The sequence below is a fragment of the Struthio camelus genome, chromosome 3 (assembly GCF_040807025.1).
Source record: "Struthio camelus isolate bStrCam1 chromosome 3, bStrCam1.hap1, whole genome shotgun sequence".
NCBI lineage: Eukaryota > Metazoa > Chordata > Aves > Struthioniformes > Struthionidae > Struthio > Struthio camelus.
Window position 1 is genome coordinate 125,454,110 of NC_090944.1, and position 17,071 is coordinate 125,471,180.

Here is a 17,071-nt window from a genome sequence, read left to right on the forward strand (position 1 = left end):
CCCGTGCGCCTCCGCCCGCTCTGCGATATTCTCCAATAGGAGAGGAGGGTGGGACGAAGGCCGGCCAATAGGAGGGCTGCGAGCGGGCTTCAGGCTGTTTTCTCCCCGCTCTCCTCCGCCGCGGTGAGGAGCTGCCGTGACGGCCCTGCCCGGCCGTCGCCCGGGACCCCTCCAGCCGCTCTGTGGGCGCTTGGGCACGGCGGGGGGGTGCCGGGAGTAACGGGCGGTGAGGCGAGGGTAAAACAACCGCCTGAGAGGACGTGGCTGCGGCCCGTGTGTCGCTGGCGGCGTGAAGGCCGCGGGCGGCCGGGGTGCAGGCCTCGAGCCGGGCCGAGGGGCCGGCGGGGAGCGGCGAGGAGCGAAGGGAGGAAGCGGCCGGAGGGCGGCTCTTCCCGGGCAGAGGCGGAAAAATGAAAGTCACAAACGCCTTGACGTTATTCGCTGGGGGGTGTGAGAAGTTCGTATTTTCAGAACGTAGGTTTTGCTGTTAACGGTTTGAGAAAACACAAACAAAACAAAACCGGATCCAGGCAGGTAGTCCTGCGGACAGGCGACGCTTTGCCGATCAGCCTGCAGCCGGTTCCTGCGCCCCTCTTGCTCTCCAGAGCTTTGTCAAGCGGCCGCGCAGTGAAATTAAGGCTTCGTAGCCGTTGCTCGTCGTTTGTGGGGGCAGAGACACAAAGCAGAGCCATGGTAACTCCCCTCTGCTCCTGCTGTTGCCGAAGAAGAGCATCGAGCGCAGACACGATGAAGTGTTCCCAGCAGAGCTTCGCCTTCCCCTTCGCTTCGTGCTGTCCCTGATCCTTTTACACACAAAAGGTAGGATAGCAACGAAGGAGGCAGGAGCGGTACGATAAGAAAAGTGAAGTACCCCATTATTCATCAACGGGGTAGTAGGGATTTCCTGCAGGTTCTGGCTCTCATTTAACGCTCGCGTTCTTTTCCCTGACTTGCCCTCGTAGTAAAGGTGACAAGAGTACACCTTCCTGATACCCGTAATCCTCATTCAGAGCTGCTTTGCACACAGAAATCAGTAACAGACAAAATTCCTCAGAGCCCCAGAGAACCGTCTGTCAAAGTGTTGTCAGCTGCCCTTTGCTGACACAGTCACTCTAGGAAAACCGCCTGATAAACTCTGAGCTTGGCTGTATTCGTTGTCAGCAGAGCGTCACAGCTCTTTGAAACAGGTTTCTCGCAAAGGCTGCATCTGTCCTTCTCCTTGTGCTGAGTTGTCGAGTTCCTTTCCACTGGACACTTGATCCAGCTGGATTTTTTAAATGGGAATTTCTCTGATGAATTCTTCACACATGGTATGCTCAGTTGCTTGTCAAGTTTGTTTAATATTGGGACACGGAATAGTTTTGGTTGTACTCCGTTTTTCCACAACCAACAGGAATTTTAGAGCCTTTTAGTTTTATGTGGACCTTACGTATCTGGCATAAATTTGGGATAATAGCAAAAATATTTATTCATTCTAAAACATTTTGCACCTTCAAAGCCAAACATTGGCAGGCTGGACTGTACTGCTCTGCCTCGCTGACAGCTATCTTTCCGAGAATGCGTATTCTGCCTGCCTCCTTTGTAGTTTTCAGAGGTTAAAATCTGGCTTAGCTCAGTGTTCCTCTTCTGTACAAGTGGGTAATATGAACACAAAGATGTGTGTCAGCCCCTCCTTCCTTGAGAGTTAATGCCGTACAGCTTTCAGTCAGAATGCCCCTTGATATTTTTTTTTCTAGCTGTATCACATGAGAAGCATCTGACCCGAGAGCAAATTAAAAGACTCTTATCAGTCCCCCACGTGGTATTCATATGGGCATCAGAAATTTTTTTTTTCCTCTTCTTTAAACAGTTCTATGAAGTCCTTTCCTTGAAGGATCTCTCACAGATAACGTAAAGTTCCTAAACAAAATTATCTGACAAACTACATCTCAGGTTCTTGACTCAGGAGGTCACAGTCTCTCCCCAGAAGCAATTGTCACTAGCCTGATTGTTGTTCTGAGGTACGTAGGGACATTCTGTGGGATTGCCCTCATATGCTTCATTTTAGTACTTAGTAGTTTACAGTAGGAGATCTCAGGGAGTTTTTGGTCATAAACTATTACAATCCTCCAAATAGATCCAAGGAATTGTGGCTGTTTAATTTCAGGAGGTATAAATAATACCCGGAAATAGGACTACTGACACAAATTCAAACACTGAGCTGCTCCCTTGGCTTTCAAATGGAAACAGACGCGGCACCATCTATCAAAATAGCATTAAAAGCCTCTTATGCTTACAGAGAAGGTATGAGTATGGTCAGGTCCAAAGTATCTGAAGTTTTACGCTAGAGTGTAGACAGTACTTCCTAAGAGTTTTGCTAGGTTTATTTCACTCTGTAGATCTGCAGTCCCTCAAGGAAAGGTCATTACTGAATAGCAAAGTAAGCACCCTTCTCATAACTGAAGGAGATCTGCTCAGTCAGAAGATTGTTTTGGCATGCAGACAGCGTTCAAGACTTAGTGCTAGCCATGGACAGGTATCCCGTGTTGGTGTCACACTTCTGTGTTGATTTTTAAAGAGTGATCCCACATGTTAGCCGTACCATGAAGCCTCAGATCCAACTGAACAGTTTAGGCTTAAGCTCCAGTACTGAAGAGCATGGTGTATCCTTCTTCCTAAAACAGATAGAGACAAAATATGGATTCAGACTCCCCCAGACTGTAGACTATTTATCTGATTGCTGGAAGGACACCTCCACTGTGAGGGGATATTAACAAGTAGGCAGCTGGCCACTGTGCTGTGAATGTTCATGCCGTACACGTCTCCTATGGTGTTATATAGACCTTAGATCATCTCATGCTCCGTTGATTCCAGTGTCTTGGTAGTGCATGATAGAAGCTGCTTTTTAAGGTGTGTAGAAATGAGATAAATGTGAGGCCTGAATCAAACAGACAAGGCCAAGGTGTTGGGAGGGAAATGGCAAGTAAATCTGATTAAGTCTGCACTCAGAAAGTAATCACAGCGATGCATCCAGATCAGTGCAGTGCCAGCAAAATCTTGCCTTGCTGATGAGTCTTACAGACTGTGCAGGACCATCAAGGTCAGCCAGTACCGTCTAGCAGGAGCAGGACTGCTGCACTGGGAGCTGCTGCTGTGCCTGCCTGGGCGCAGCAGCAGAGAGCGTATCCAGCTGCCGCAGCGTCCTCTGGACCACTGTTGCATTCAAACAGCTTCTCCTCTCTCCTTGTTGTGTACGTGTTTTGTACATACTCTAAAACATCCAGTGCACAGCAGTAGCTCTACGGTAGCCAAGCTACAGGATATTTTTTTGAGGCCCTAGCATTCTTTATCCTGTTACCTACGCCTGGTTTTGCGTAACAGTTGGAGTACTTTGCGCATCACAAGGATTACCATGTTAGGTAGGAATAATCCAAGACCTGGGCCTGTCTTCACCTTGCTTTCCCGTGCTGAACTGATCTAGACTGGAAGAACCTCTTGCTTTGTGCGTTGGCCTGCTGGTTAAGATAATGTGGCATCAGTTACAAAACTAAGGATAGTAACTTTTATTAGTTGGCTTTAATACTCCACCTCTACCTTTACCATTACAAAAAAGTTTCTCTCATCCACGGCATGCAAAATGCAGCCTTACGGCTACCCTGCTCTTTCCAGAGTTGTACTCATTTCATTCAGGACAACGCAGGGAACATGCATCCGTACCGAGTCTAAAAACAGTCCTGGCCCAGAAAGAGAGGTTTTATTTTTTCCGAGTAAAGCCAATAGTAAGCTTTTCTGAAGATATTAATCCCTGAATCAGAAATGATTTTAGTTACACGGAACTGAATATTGACAAAAATCAAATATTTCTTGAGGAGATAACTGCACCAGCCCAAAAAGCAGCATTATGCCTTTAAAGCTGTTGGTTTCTGTTTGGCTTTCCAGATCGTGGGACAAATCCTTTAGACAACCACAGGCTCAGAGAAGTAAGCAGACCTGATCACATGGGTAAGAAAACTATGAATTCAGACTACTCCCCTCTGACTGAAGTCGATGGTGACTCCATAATGATTTTAACCGAAGTGAGATCAATCTTGCAACAAAGGAAATTACATGTGTAACAAGCATCTTTTAAAAATGCACATGGCAGACAAAACAAGAAGTTCCCCATAACACTACAGATGGATCTATGTCATTTGCTTGGGCCCTCTACGGAGAGACGTAGTGGGGAGGACGTGGCCAAGGAACATAAATTTTACATTAGCATTCAAACAAATGTTTTTCCATTGTTGTTCGAGATTTGCTGCTCCATATCCTATAAAAGAGAGTCTTACTATATACACTAGGGGGCACAGGCCTTCTGTGCATGGATGTCTCCTTTGTAGCTGGATTAGCTGTTTGACATGCACACGTATCCACCCTGAACTCTGTTACACTCCGTGATCATCCTTTGAGGCAATTTTATTGTAATCAGACTCCTGTGAAATACATTAGTTGCTCCTATAGTCCTCTGTGGAGAATTTATCTGTGAAATGTCTCTCGTTGCAAAATTCCTGACCCTGCTGGAGCAATTGTTTTGAAACCGTGTTGTTTGCCAGGTTCCGCCACACGATTCAGACGCTCAGATTCAGCCCCGCTTATCTCTGCTAGCATGGCTCTGTCACGACCATTGTTCCCATTGGGGGAGCTGCACCTTTAGCAGCGAGGGTAGGAAATCTGAGTGAACACAGGCAAAAATGTATTTTTCACTTTCTGATGGGGCGAGAGGAAAAGTGTGCTATTTTGGTTTTTGTTAAAAAAAAACAAGGCTTTATTGCCTGCTGTTTCTGAACTTCACTTACTTCCTCGTGTTAAGGCAGCTGCTTTCCAATGGATTCATTGTCATACGCCTGCAAGCTTCTCGACACAGAGGCACTTAGAATAGTTTATTTAATTAACTTTTAAAGTAAATTAATTAAACTCGGTTTAAACCCCTTCCCCTTCAGCAGCACTGGCCATTCCTAAAATAGCCTTCATTGGCATTTAGTTTATTGAGCTTCCCATTAGCACCATTGAATCAAGCGTTTAATTAGGTTATGAACCAACTTAGTTAAACTGGTTCAAGCCAGTTTGACTTTCAGTTATATGGTAGCTAAAGAGTTTATTTCGTTTTAAGATAAACCAAATAAGAGAGTTCACACAGGGATTTTCTACTATCAAACAAAGCAGTTTTAAATCAAATCTACAGTTAAACCACTGCGGCTTTTCAAAACCCTAGGGCTTCTTTTTTCCTCTGGTACAATGAAACTGTAAGTAAGTAAGTTGCAAAAAAAAAAAAAAAAGAGATTTCTTTTTTAAATCAAGAAGGTTCAAGCATGGGTCTCAAATTAAGGCAATAACAGTAACTAGTACCCTGCATTCTCCATCTTCTTTATAACTTCCCTCCTCTCTCCCCAATGTGAAAAACATCAATTGCTTCAAAAAGAACTTCAGAAGTTAATTATTTGTAAGTTCTGCAAGGTCTTCTACTTTGCTAATGAATCATACTCCTCATCCGTAGTTTTTCGTAAGCGCGGTTAAGGTGGCCTTTTTCCATTCCACTGCCCTATTTCACCCAAATCACCTTGCTGTTCACATGATGTCCCAGTGATACCAGCATACATCTCACTGCTGTTTTCACATGTAATAGTGATTTGTACTTCCAGAGCAGCAAAACTTTGCAGGCGTTATGGCTGACGTTCCCCTTGGGCAAAAGGTCAGCACGAGACACAGTCATACTGCAACTCTCTCAGACAGGCCAGAGTTGACTGTAGATGGTGCATAAGCTGTCTGAATTTCAGCCTGACTGTATTTGTCTCCCAAAGCCCCGACAGAACCTGGAGAACGTCTCAGCCAGGGTTGGAGTGAAGCACAGCTGCTATCTCACAGCTCATGTAACAATGTACGCTAATCAAGGAGAGAGAAATGAAGAGAAAAGCACGTAGACCTGACATTATCCTGGTGAAGTTAATCTGGCAGAATGTCATGAAGGAAGAGAGAATGAGAGAGGAGAGGACATCGTAAATAAATAAACATGGCAGTCTCTCATTTGAATACAAGGTGCAGGGACTCCACAAATGTCCGTGGTATCTGTGGATGTGTATTTGCTCTTTCTTAATGCCCATATGAGGAAACTGGGTTTTTGCACAAATAGAAATGGTAAGATCCTAAGATAAGGAGGGAAAAATGGCAGAAAACACGATGCCACAGTGATAGAGTAGATGTGAGCACCTGAGCAAGGCGAGACATTGCATCAGAATTTGGATTCATGCTCACTGATGCCGTCTGAATTCACTGACATTGGTCTTTTGCACATCAGCCCTGCGCAAATATAGGCCTCAGGCAGGCAGCCTGCTTGATTCAGTCAGGAACTTTCCTGTGCCTGGAATTCTTGGTGAAAGAATAACGCCGCTGTGGACACATCGCTCGACAGTCGCCATGCAATTCAATTCCAGCATCTGTGCTGTTCATGGAAGGCAGCATTAAAATCGGCAAGACAGAGAGTGGGTGTCATGCTGTCAGAAGAGCTGCAATAGCCATGTCCAAAATGAAAATTTACAGCTCTGCATGACAGAGGAAGATGTAGTGTGCTCATCTTCCCTATCATGTTAGATGAGTTTACTCATACGAACATCAGGAAAAAGCAAGTGCAACTCCACAAATACTTCTGAGGTATTTGTGGATGACTTACAGGTTCAAATGTGAACGTAGAAGCTGTGATAAACAATGTCAAAATCAGAGATGTTATTTAAAAAGAAGAAAGATACTTTACTGTAATTTAGAAAAGGAAACCGTAATGCTGGTGACTTTCTGTATGAGCAAGAATAGCAGGTAAGGGACCAACATTTTCCCATGCACTCATTTCAGATGCTGAATTTGAGACACTTTGGGCCTCATTTTTGTACATGCTGAGCAGACAGTACTCCACACTTCATGAAAATCATGAAGTTCATGAAAGACATGGGTCAGTCCAAACCAGTTTCCTTTTGGGTACACAGAAATAGAAGCACCAAAAATCACTGGGCAGTTTGGAAAATGTTGATCTTTACCTCTCCTGGTCTTAGTTTTCCCATCTGCATGATGGGCCGGATGATACTTACCCTAAGTGAGAAGTGCTTTGATATCTAAGGCTGGGGTAGTGACATGCTGTATCTCATTAATGAAGGCAAACAATGCCCACTGTACTGCACACAATGCCAAGAGGCAGATCGTCTCTCACCCGCCTCTTCTTTCCCCCCTAAACTGCATTTCTGTCTCCTGTGTCTTTCTGCAGAGCCATTCACATTCATGCTTATTCCAGTCACTATACAGGCGGTTCCATAGCCGCCTCAGATTCGTTTCATTCTTCAGCCCAGCGCAAATATCTTAAATGCCAGTTAAATTGTTTCACCTGTTAAAATAATTTCGTGGCTCGGAAGGCCAGCATGACGCTTTTTATAAGCTCAAACTGTACTTTCCTTGTTCAGGTAAAATCTTTGTGACCTCGGGATCAAGTCTAGCCTGCAGATCCCAATCTGTAGTCCAAACAGCCAACACCGCAACAGATGCGTTTGGCAGCTGATGGCCAATGAGAAGTTTTCCTGGACCGTGAAAAGATGAACTTGTTTCTGCTCTAGAGGTTATATCTGAAAAAAAGAACCTCTGTTTAATTCTAATCTCAATGCTGAGTTAATGCAAGGGTCTGATGGTGTCTGAATAGGTATCTTGTATACACTACGGGAGTAAGCAAGTTAGCTTTTCTGATGGTGAGGAGAGCCTTTAACTGCTAGAACCAGAGTAGTTTTGCTGCAGAAAGGAAGTGAGAGGTTTGAGTAGCAAAGAGAAGAGCTCGTGGCTTGAGTACTGATTTAGGATGCTGGTAATCCAGGCTGGCTTCCCAGTTCCTGCACAGACTTGCTAAATACAACATGGAGATAGGAACCGTTCTGAGGCCAGACTTGCTCCTGAAACAGTAAGCACTTTGACAGAGAGACTTCTGCTTATTATATGTATGTGTTTCACTTATGTAATGAGATTCTGTTTCTTTGGTCATTTGAATAAGTTTTCAGTTCAGTGGCTGAGCCAAATAAGTCAAAGCTGGATTGAAATCTATTTGAACTGGTCTACAGCAGAAATATCTGGGGTTTATTTGTGTTCACAAGAAGGACTATAAAATGTTGCCCTGAGTTGCGGAAAATATTTTATTCATCTCAAAATGGAATCTTTCCTTCTTAACACACTTACAGTAAAAACAAAAAGTTAAATAGCGGGCTAACACTACGAGATTGCTGATGGTGGTAGCTACCCTCTTCTGCCAGGGCAAGCACGCACCTAGGCTATGTGAAACCCAGATCTCAGTGTCCTCTCCGTCTGAGAGGATGTGAACCCACTTCTCTCAGTTCTCGCAGAGGTGTCTTGTCAAAGCTGTTCTACCACCACCAGATTTACTCCGAGGGAGGAATCTTGCCTAATGCTGTGATCTATCTTGTCTTATAATTTGATCTTGCTACAAAGCCAGTGCATTTCCAACATGCTGAAATAGTTCCTTTTGATGTTAACAACATTAATGTAATTTTTAGTTCAACCAAAACTACACTGAAAATTTAACTGAGGGGAAGTCATTCTAAGCATGTGCTGAAGAGGCCAGTTCTCAGCACCTCTCATTCTTCTCTGGGTTTTTTTGAGCTATCCAATAGACTCTTACAAATAGGATATAATTTTCTATTAAAATCTGCTGGAGGGGAGGAGAAAGCATACAAACGATAGCAGTGTGTTTAGGGCTTTTCTAGCAGGGCTTCTCCTTTCTTTGCCATAAAGAAATATGAAATATAGTATTTAAAGGGATACCCTGAACACTTGATCTAAATTTTAGCTTATAGCGTTGGGAGGTGTTTTGCTGTAAAATATTTCTGGCAAAATCTGATATGAGTGTAAGCTGACTCATGGAAGAAAAATCAAGTCATAAAGAATAGCTACTTGGACATTTACAGCAGTGAACCCTAACACACCCATTAGTGTTGGCAAATTGTAAAACTGATTCTAATGGCTGGCCAGCCCCCTTGAAAGGAGAAAGAAAAGCTAAAGAGGAAGAAAAAACAGCATAAAGGACAAGAATGGATAATCCACAAATCTTTAGCTCCACCTTCTTCCAAAGCATGACTTTTTTGGAGGTCTGCAATCCAATTTGTGCCTGAAGTCTTCATAAAAACAACAGAGTTGTGAATAGGGATCATATTGCAAGATGGAGCTCTGCATAAACACCTGCGTGCTTGCATTACCCATCTCATCTCAGAAAGCAGTGCACCTGCTTTCTTCATCTTCTGACCTTCTTCTGTGCTTCTGTGAAGCCATTGGAAGCATGATGCTTCTTGCTGATCGGGCGTGTTGACTAAGTTCTGTCGCAGCATCTGTGTTTCCCTTGGTTTCCAAAGGTTTCCTGATAGTCTACAGGGTCATATGCCAATAAACAGTTATGTGAGGTATTCTTCAAAAGGAGGGAGAGAGAAAGGAAGGAAATGTAAGGAAAGAAGGAAGGAGGAAGGGAGGGAGGAAGGACAGAAGGAAGGAAGGAAGAGAAAGGAAGGAAGGAAGGAAGGAAGGGAATAACTGTTTTTTGATGGTGTCCTTCCCTGGGAATCTCAAGAGGACTGATCGATGCCAGTGCCACACATTCAGTGCTGACTATCTGCTGGGCTATAATGTGTCCTTTCCCGTGTGCCATAAAAGCACATTAATTCATGCTGGAGTCATTAAAGTAAAATGTGTGACTTAGAGCAGCTTAATAACTTTGCTAGCTGAAGTCCTGTAGCTATCCCCACATTTAATGTACCACGGGTAGCAGAACTACAAGTTTTTTCCTTGCAGCCCCCCCTCTCCCCTCCCCAGGGGGAAGGGCAGAATTGACTCACCAAGGCCTCTGAACCCTTCTTCTTGTCTGAGCAGCCCTTGCTGCTGCTGCAGCTCGGGGATTAGCCGCACACTGCTGTCCTGCTGGATCTTGCTGAGTGTGGCCCTAGAGCCTGGGGCCGTTGGCTTTCCTGGGCTGGAACAGATTGTTCATCTCCCTCAGAGCAACCCCTCTGGGTGCCAAATATGACTGCTGCGGCAAGTCCTAAGAGGTGTCCTTTTGGGAGCCTCTGACAACTTCCAAACTAACTCAGAAACAAAGTTTTCAACACTGAGATCGCACTTCTGAAGCCCAAGCAAGCAGAATGGTGCTGCAAAACAAGAAAAGCCAGGGAGCTGCTGCCTGACTCTGCCTTTTCCCTCTGCAGGGCAGCGCGGTGCCCTCACTGAGTCGAGAGCGCACATTTTTGTTGCTCTTCTCACCTCTCTTCTTGTGAAACTTCCCCAGGGCTTTCTATCCTGTTGCGCCCTGGGCAGCCTTTCCAGCTCATGCCAGGCCTCTCCCCTCAGTCTCTGCCCCAGCTGGTTGGTGGCTCTTGAGCTTCTGCTTCACAGCCTTGGCAAAGGATTTCCGTCAGCAGGGCTGAGGCTGCAGCCGTTGCCCTGGCTGTTGCATTTGTGGGGATGCTGTTCATCTAGCCATCGTTTGACCTTTCCTGTGTGGTGTCCTGAGTAGCCTCTCTCTGGCTTCTTTGGATTTAACTCTAGGTTCTCCAGCTGTGTGGGGAAATCAGTCTCACAAGCAATGTTCGTAAAAGAAAACAGAAATCTTTTCCCAGTTCCTCCCCATTTCTTCTCTAAAGTAATAAATGCTCTGTGGGTTCAGTGACACTGCTTCTGTAATGGAATAACCATGTACCTAGGTGATTCTCTCAGATTTCAAAAGTCTCTCAGTGGCTGCGCCAAAGGAAAAACTGCACGTAAAATGCTAACCAAGTACGTTTTGCAAGTTAAATAAACCGGAGATATGCAAACCCCACTTTCTTTGATTTGGTTCCCATGCCTTTATTTGACATTAAAATTTTGAAACCAAACCAACAAAATCAATGATGTTCTACAAGCCATTTACATTAAACCCTCTCTACAGGATCTAGTGTTTTAGTAAAAGAAAGGTTTGATTTAGAGCCTGTACGAATCAGTGGTTCTCTCCCCTCCAGCCTTTGGATCAGGCCCTGGGAGTTTTATGAAACGCTGGCAGAAGCATTGGAACAATAAACAGTAGCACAATAAGCATGAGCACAGTAAGCAGTAGAACAATAGGCATGAGAACAGTATGGGCAGAGCTAATTGATGGGAGTCTGGAAAGAGCAAGGAGGGTCTCCTAGAGCTGCCTGAGTATCGCTGAAGGCCTGGCCCAGGCAGATGCAAGGAGCAAATCAGCTGGACTTTGCTATTAAACTGCAAGGAGAGAACGCTATGGGAAAAAAAAGGGCTCTGTATGGTGGCTGAGAAGCCCTGGGTGGGCCAAGCCAGGAAGAGGCAGCTGATGACAGTCCTGCAATAACTACTACAATAACTAGTACAGTGACTGTATAAAAATAATGGCTATTAGCAAGAACACATACAATTTACCTGGTGTATTGGCTCTACCAAAGTTCATCATGTAAACATGACGATATAAAAGCGATACTGAGGGAGGAGGCTTTAGCTGGAGTCTGTGGTCCGTCAGGCCATGAGCTGCCGATCACGGGGGACTCGGGGAGGCTACTGAGCAGCAACATGAAGGGTGTTTTCAGTCCAAAGTGTGAAAACAGGAGTTGTTGGTAAGAAACATAGCAGAAGAAAGGCTGAGGGATGGGAGAGGTCCCCAGGCCAACAGGCTTCAGAGTCATTTGTCCAGAGAAGAAATACTCCGTGAGCAGCCCCAGGGTGTTGTGTATTAATGAGGCCCTAGCCCTTAGCACAGCCCCTGCCCTGCCCTGCGTGGGAACAAATCTGGCAAGAGCACACGATTAGCAAGCGGTACAGCCACGGTGGGGGCTAGGACCAAATGTCTCTGACAGCTCTGCTTCGATACCGGTACCTGGAAGGGGGGGCTCAGTCGGGGCACTGGGATGGGTAAATTCCTGTCCGTCAGTCCCCTGTCGCGTGCCAGTCTCTTCCCATTCAGTGTAGTTGCCCTAGGGCTGGGGATCCCCCCGGAAAATATTTTCATAATTGCTGTTGCCTTTCCTCACATTGACATGGGCTTTACTGGGGGAAGGATTTGGTTTATGACTGGGTATCTTCATATGGAGCAGAGGGTGTCAATGCCGTCCCAGCATCCAAGGGGGGGTTATGGCATAGGCCTGACAGGCAGCGTAGCCATTACTCCTCTCTCTGCTAATGACTCACGGCACAGCCTTGGGCATAACACTGTAGCTCCTGTTACCCTCAGTTCTCTTACTTGTACAACAGGGAGTACCGGATCCACCACTGCGAAATGCTCTGAGATCTTTAAATGGTAGCTGCAGAGAGTTACTTACAAACCATTCCTCTTTTTAAGTCAGCAGCTTTTTAAAAGGAAAGGCTGTCTGATATCCTTACCTTAAATGCGGATGGAAAAAATACGTCTAACCAGTGGAAACTAATTTGAATTCAGTAGATTACTTAGTAGCTTGTATGTAAATCTTTGCTCTCAATTTTTGAACAGTACAAGTGAAAAAAGGAAATGTGGGAAAAAGTACTTCCTTGGAGGCTGTTTTTGATCGGATTTTGAACTGAATTCTGAGAAAGAGAATTTCATCGGTTGCTAACCCCGGGACAGCTGTGTTTCTGAAGCAGTTTTGCAGTATGATACCTGGTCCACAGCCCATTCCAATCAGTAGGTGTTTTTCTTTGGACATAAGAGGGTCACATATGAGGACTATCATTTGTGTTTCCTTTTACATCTGTCAGCCACTTGGGGATTTTTCAGGGATTGCCTAAATGCTAGAGAAAAGGCCAAAACTTATTTCAGGTATGATGTAATCCATTTCAGTGGAGTAAATCCCAGGGACTGATCTGGTTTATTATTCTCAAATTATTATGATTATTTCAAAGGTAATCAGAATTAATTAAAGGCTTTCAAACCCCACTGATACTCTGAATTGCTGCAATAATTTAATTGCATTTACTCATGAAAAAGCTTCCATAATTATTAGTGCTTAAGCTTATTAGTGGAAAGTATTTGACTGTAATCTCATTCTTCTGCAAAGGTTTGGAAAAGTGACTGCTGTAATAGGTATTCTAATTCAGTTTGCCTGCAATGCAGCTAATGTTTCAATGAAGCAAAATCAACCAAAACTTATATTCTCAGTGTGTTACATACAGGCTAAAATATTTGAAAACTACAACGATAAATAAACCGTCAGAGTTATTCCAAAACTAACCCCTCGAGACTACCTTGTCAAAGACAGCATTTTTCACAGAGAACAGGTTAGACCAGATGTGGGTATTCTAAACTGATCCATTGTTGGAGATGGGACTTGACAAAAACCATAGTTTTTTAGAGAATGGTAAGCCCCACCTCCCCCTTTTACAGGTTACTCGATCTGGCAAGGGCCTCTGATTCACCACGGCCTTTAGGAGAAGTCTCTGAGATTCATTCGAGTATTAAGAAGGGAAGAATGTAGTTTTTATAGAGAAAAGGGTGGGAGTTACAAATCACGTTTTTAATGGAAAATGAACTGCAATGTTGACTCCAGACAAACTCTCATTTCTGGTAAACCTGAGAGACATCATCTGTTAACAACTGCCAGGCAAATCTTGTCAGCAGTTAAATGTCCTGCACCCTGCCTGGGAAAACCATCGTCCCTCTTTTTCCAAAGCAGCCAAAAGCTGAGGCACATGTTGTTTTCATGTAAATGCTTGTTCTTAATGACAGCTTGTATTTGAGGGACTCCATCCTGCTTCTGTCCGTCTTTCGGCTGAAACTTAAATCTTTGTGTCTGACCACGTCAGGTCACTGAAGTTGCCCCAGCACTACTTTTTCTGTGAGGGAAAGGGGAAGAGTCCCTGGGTTGCTAGGGCTGTGAGAACTCCCCTGTTACTACCAGTATGTATTCCTTTGAGACACCGCAACTGCGGGTGCTGCTCAGATTCTTACCATGGAAGTTAATTTTTCCATCAGACAGCAAGCAAGCTAGGAGAGCATGGGAAAACAGGGGCAACGAGTGTTACATCTGTGTGCAGAGACTCGGGCTGGCCACCAACCAGCAAGGCCGGCACTGCAGTTGTTTAGTTAAAAGAAAATATGAGAAATGTAATGTCTGATGACAATTTAATGTCAGAGCCCATGACATCACCTGTTCCCAGCTGCTGATTAATCATGTGAAATAAATTAATTTGAACATGGAAGATCATGAATCTAACTACTGGGACAAATAATTGCATTCATAAAGGAAGTAGGAGGGAAGAATTTGTCAAGTGTTTGGTCAAATTAAATCATTTCTTTTAGAACAACCCCAACCCCAGTTCTCTGTGTCTCTGTCAGATTCATTACTGAACCCTTGGGGCCTGATTCCACTCTTACATGATTCAGTCTTTTGGCTTCAGTAGAATTACTGCAGATTGACTTGCCCAGGTGTAGAAGTGGGCATCAGCTCGAGGAAGAGGAGTTGGGAAAATGGCGTGGAAGGAAAATAAAACCGCAGGCAATTTAGGTGTTTCACTGAGGCTGAGCAATGAAAGAGCCTCTGGCGTGGCCTCAAGGGCTTTGGGGAGCTTTCCTAGGGTGCTCAGCACTCCCGGTAACATGAGGGTTTGGGACTCTGTCAGTCACTAGATCTCAGCTTTCAAAAATATTCCTAGGAGTTCACAAACCCTGTGTATATTGATCGCTTCCCATGCAGGCAGACTTTCCCCAGGTACTGCAGGGCTTTCACGTCGGGGCTTGGGAAGAGCAAGATACCACTTAAAAACCCTGCAGGTGAGATCACTGTTCAGACAGCAAATCTGATGGCTGGGATTTTGTTAGATGTTAGGGTTCATCTCCTAGTCTCAAGAGGGCCGAAGTCAATGGTGAAATGGACATTGATTCAAAGAGGACTAGAATTTCACCTGTTATTTTGCTGTCCCTTCCAGTGTCTCTCTGGCGACTGTAATGAGGCGACATCCAAAGGAGGGCTGAGACCAGATTTCTGAGTAGGACAGCTCTGATTAACTCTGTTTTATGGATCATCACTGGCACACAAATTTCTTGATTACTAAGGCAGCCTCCAACAGCCTCTCTTGGAGGTTTCAAGTCTGAGTACGCTCGTGAAACTTTCCTGCCAAAAGCAGGGCCCTCATGTAAGGCTAGTACCTACACAGATTCCAAATTTCCATTTGTCTAACTTTCAGTACTGTTCCACCAACTATAAAAAATCACAGTCAGCTCCCCTCTTCCTCCACATCTCTTTCTGAAACAATGAACATGGTAGTTGATTCCCTGATGACCACTGTTGCTGATGACGCAAATAGCACCTCGCTTACTGGATCCTGTAATTCTTGTCCAGCCCCATCCATCACCTTCAGAGAGGAGCAGAGAGGTTAAGTAAACTGTCTTTTAATGACAGATGGATCTGTAAAAAAGAAAAAGAAGATGTTTCACTGTTCCAATGCTTTGTTCCTTTTTGGAAATGTCAAAAATGTAGAACAGAAGGAAACAAAGGTTTTTTTGTAAAAAACACTTGTAATCCAGTCCAAAAATTACCCTGAGGAAAGGTAAAGAAATTTGGTCATGTAGTGAGTGAAGTGAATATCCTTGCCAACAAAAGAAGGATGTTTCCAGGATACTGTCCGCGTCTTCTATTGGAAAGGGTCGTGCCAAAGAATTTCTCTGGTACCTTTCATCAATATTTCTTCCTCTTGCTGAGTCTGAAGATGGGATGGTGGTGTCAGCTGACTGGAGCTTTTGCACCGTTCCAGTTCTCCTATTCAGGATGAGGATGTCCTCAGTTGGAAAAAGAAAATGTAAGGGAACTGGCAAACCTCAAATCATATGGAGACGCACTTGTAAAGTTAATCCTCGGAGCTCTGTCCAGGTGCCCCCTTCCTGCTCCTCATAAAATGCAGCTGAAGAAAAAGCTTCACTCTGCTCTTGGTAGAGAGAAGACCGCAGAGGTTTTCAGCTTTTCCAGTGCCTTTGGCTGGAGTTGCAGGCTGTGTTCACAAGGTGAACCCTCTGCCTGCACACGGGGCTGCACACCAGCTCGGCGAAGGGCCAACATCTCCACCAGTAGTCTGTGTGCCTCGAGAAGGTCCAGCTGACCCAGGACATCCGGCCCGCCGCCCTGAAGGAGGCCTGGGAGCAGCCCTCCAGGCAGCAGCAAAGCCTCCTTGCCGTGCTCCTCTGCTGCATCACCCTCCCTGGTCTCAGCCAGACAACCCAGTCTGTAATGCTGCTAATGGGAATTACACTAATGCGATACAGGGTCCAGACAATGAGGACTACTTTCTGTGGATCTGTCCAGAAAGCAGGAGAGCAAAGGACAGAAAAGGGTCAGAGAAGCAGTAGGAGGAAAACACAGTGGCTCTGCTGAGAACTGAGGGCACCACACCTCTCCTCTTCTGCCCTGGCTTTAGTATCTTATTAAGTTGCTTAGGTAATTAGGTGAATTCCCCCCGGGAAAAACCAGCCCTGAGAGCAGCCACCTGGAATTCTGTGGCGTTGAGCCCCATCCAGCAGGAAGCAGGGAGCGAATACCTAACGTTTAGGAAGCCATTAGAGCTGCAGCCTCGCTCATCAGCTCACATTCAGCAGGCTTGCAAATGGATGGGTAATGTTTCCTCCACTTGTAATGGATTTTCAGATACCTAATTTCAAGCAGCTCGCCATTGCCAGACCACAAAAGCTCTTCCGCCTTTTCCAGTGGTAAAAAGAAATGGGCAGCCCATTCCTCTGAGCAGAGAAGAGCAGCGCAGAGAAGGCCATGCTTGTGAAGAATCACAGACTTCACGGAGAGGTGAGGGACCATTCCTACTCTTGAAATCTGTCCTCTTACTCAGGCACCTAACTATGCATTTAAATGCCTCTGTTTAGTTACACAGCCATCAAAACTCAAGCCATAGAAACTTGCCCAAGCTTGGAGAGCACACAGTAGTGAAGTGGCAAATGTCAAAGATCTGAACCTCTGTAATCTGCAGCAGAGGGTTAAAAATCTTCCTAGATGGGTGCCCTTCCAGAGATAGTTAACTCCACTGGTTGAAGAGCAACTTGGAAACACACGGGAGCGGAGGAAGGGCAGCTCAGGAG

General features: G+C 45.1%; 1 long non-coding RNA gene across 1 annotated transcript; it reads left to right on the forward strand.

Moving 5' to 3' along the window:
• The first annotated feature begins 5 nt into the window (after positions 1–5).
• LOC138066873 (uncharacterized) lies at positions 6–10,951 on the forward strand. The gene is made up of 3 exons (XR_011140488.1): positions 6–819; positions 3,919–3,981; positions 5,817–10,951. It is a non-coding gene; the product is annotated as an uncharacterized lncRNA (long non-coding RNA).
• The last annotated feature ends 6,120 nt before the right edge of the window (positions 10,952–17,071 follow it).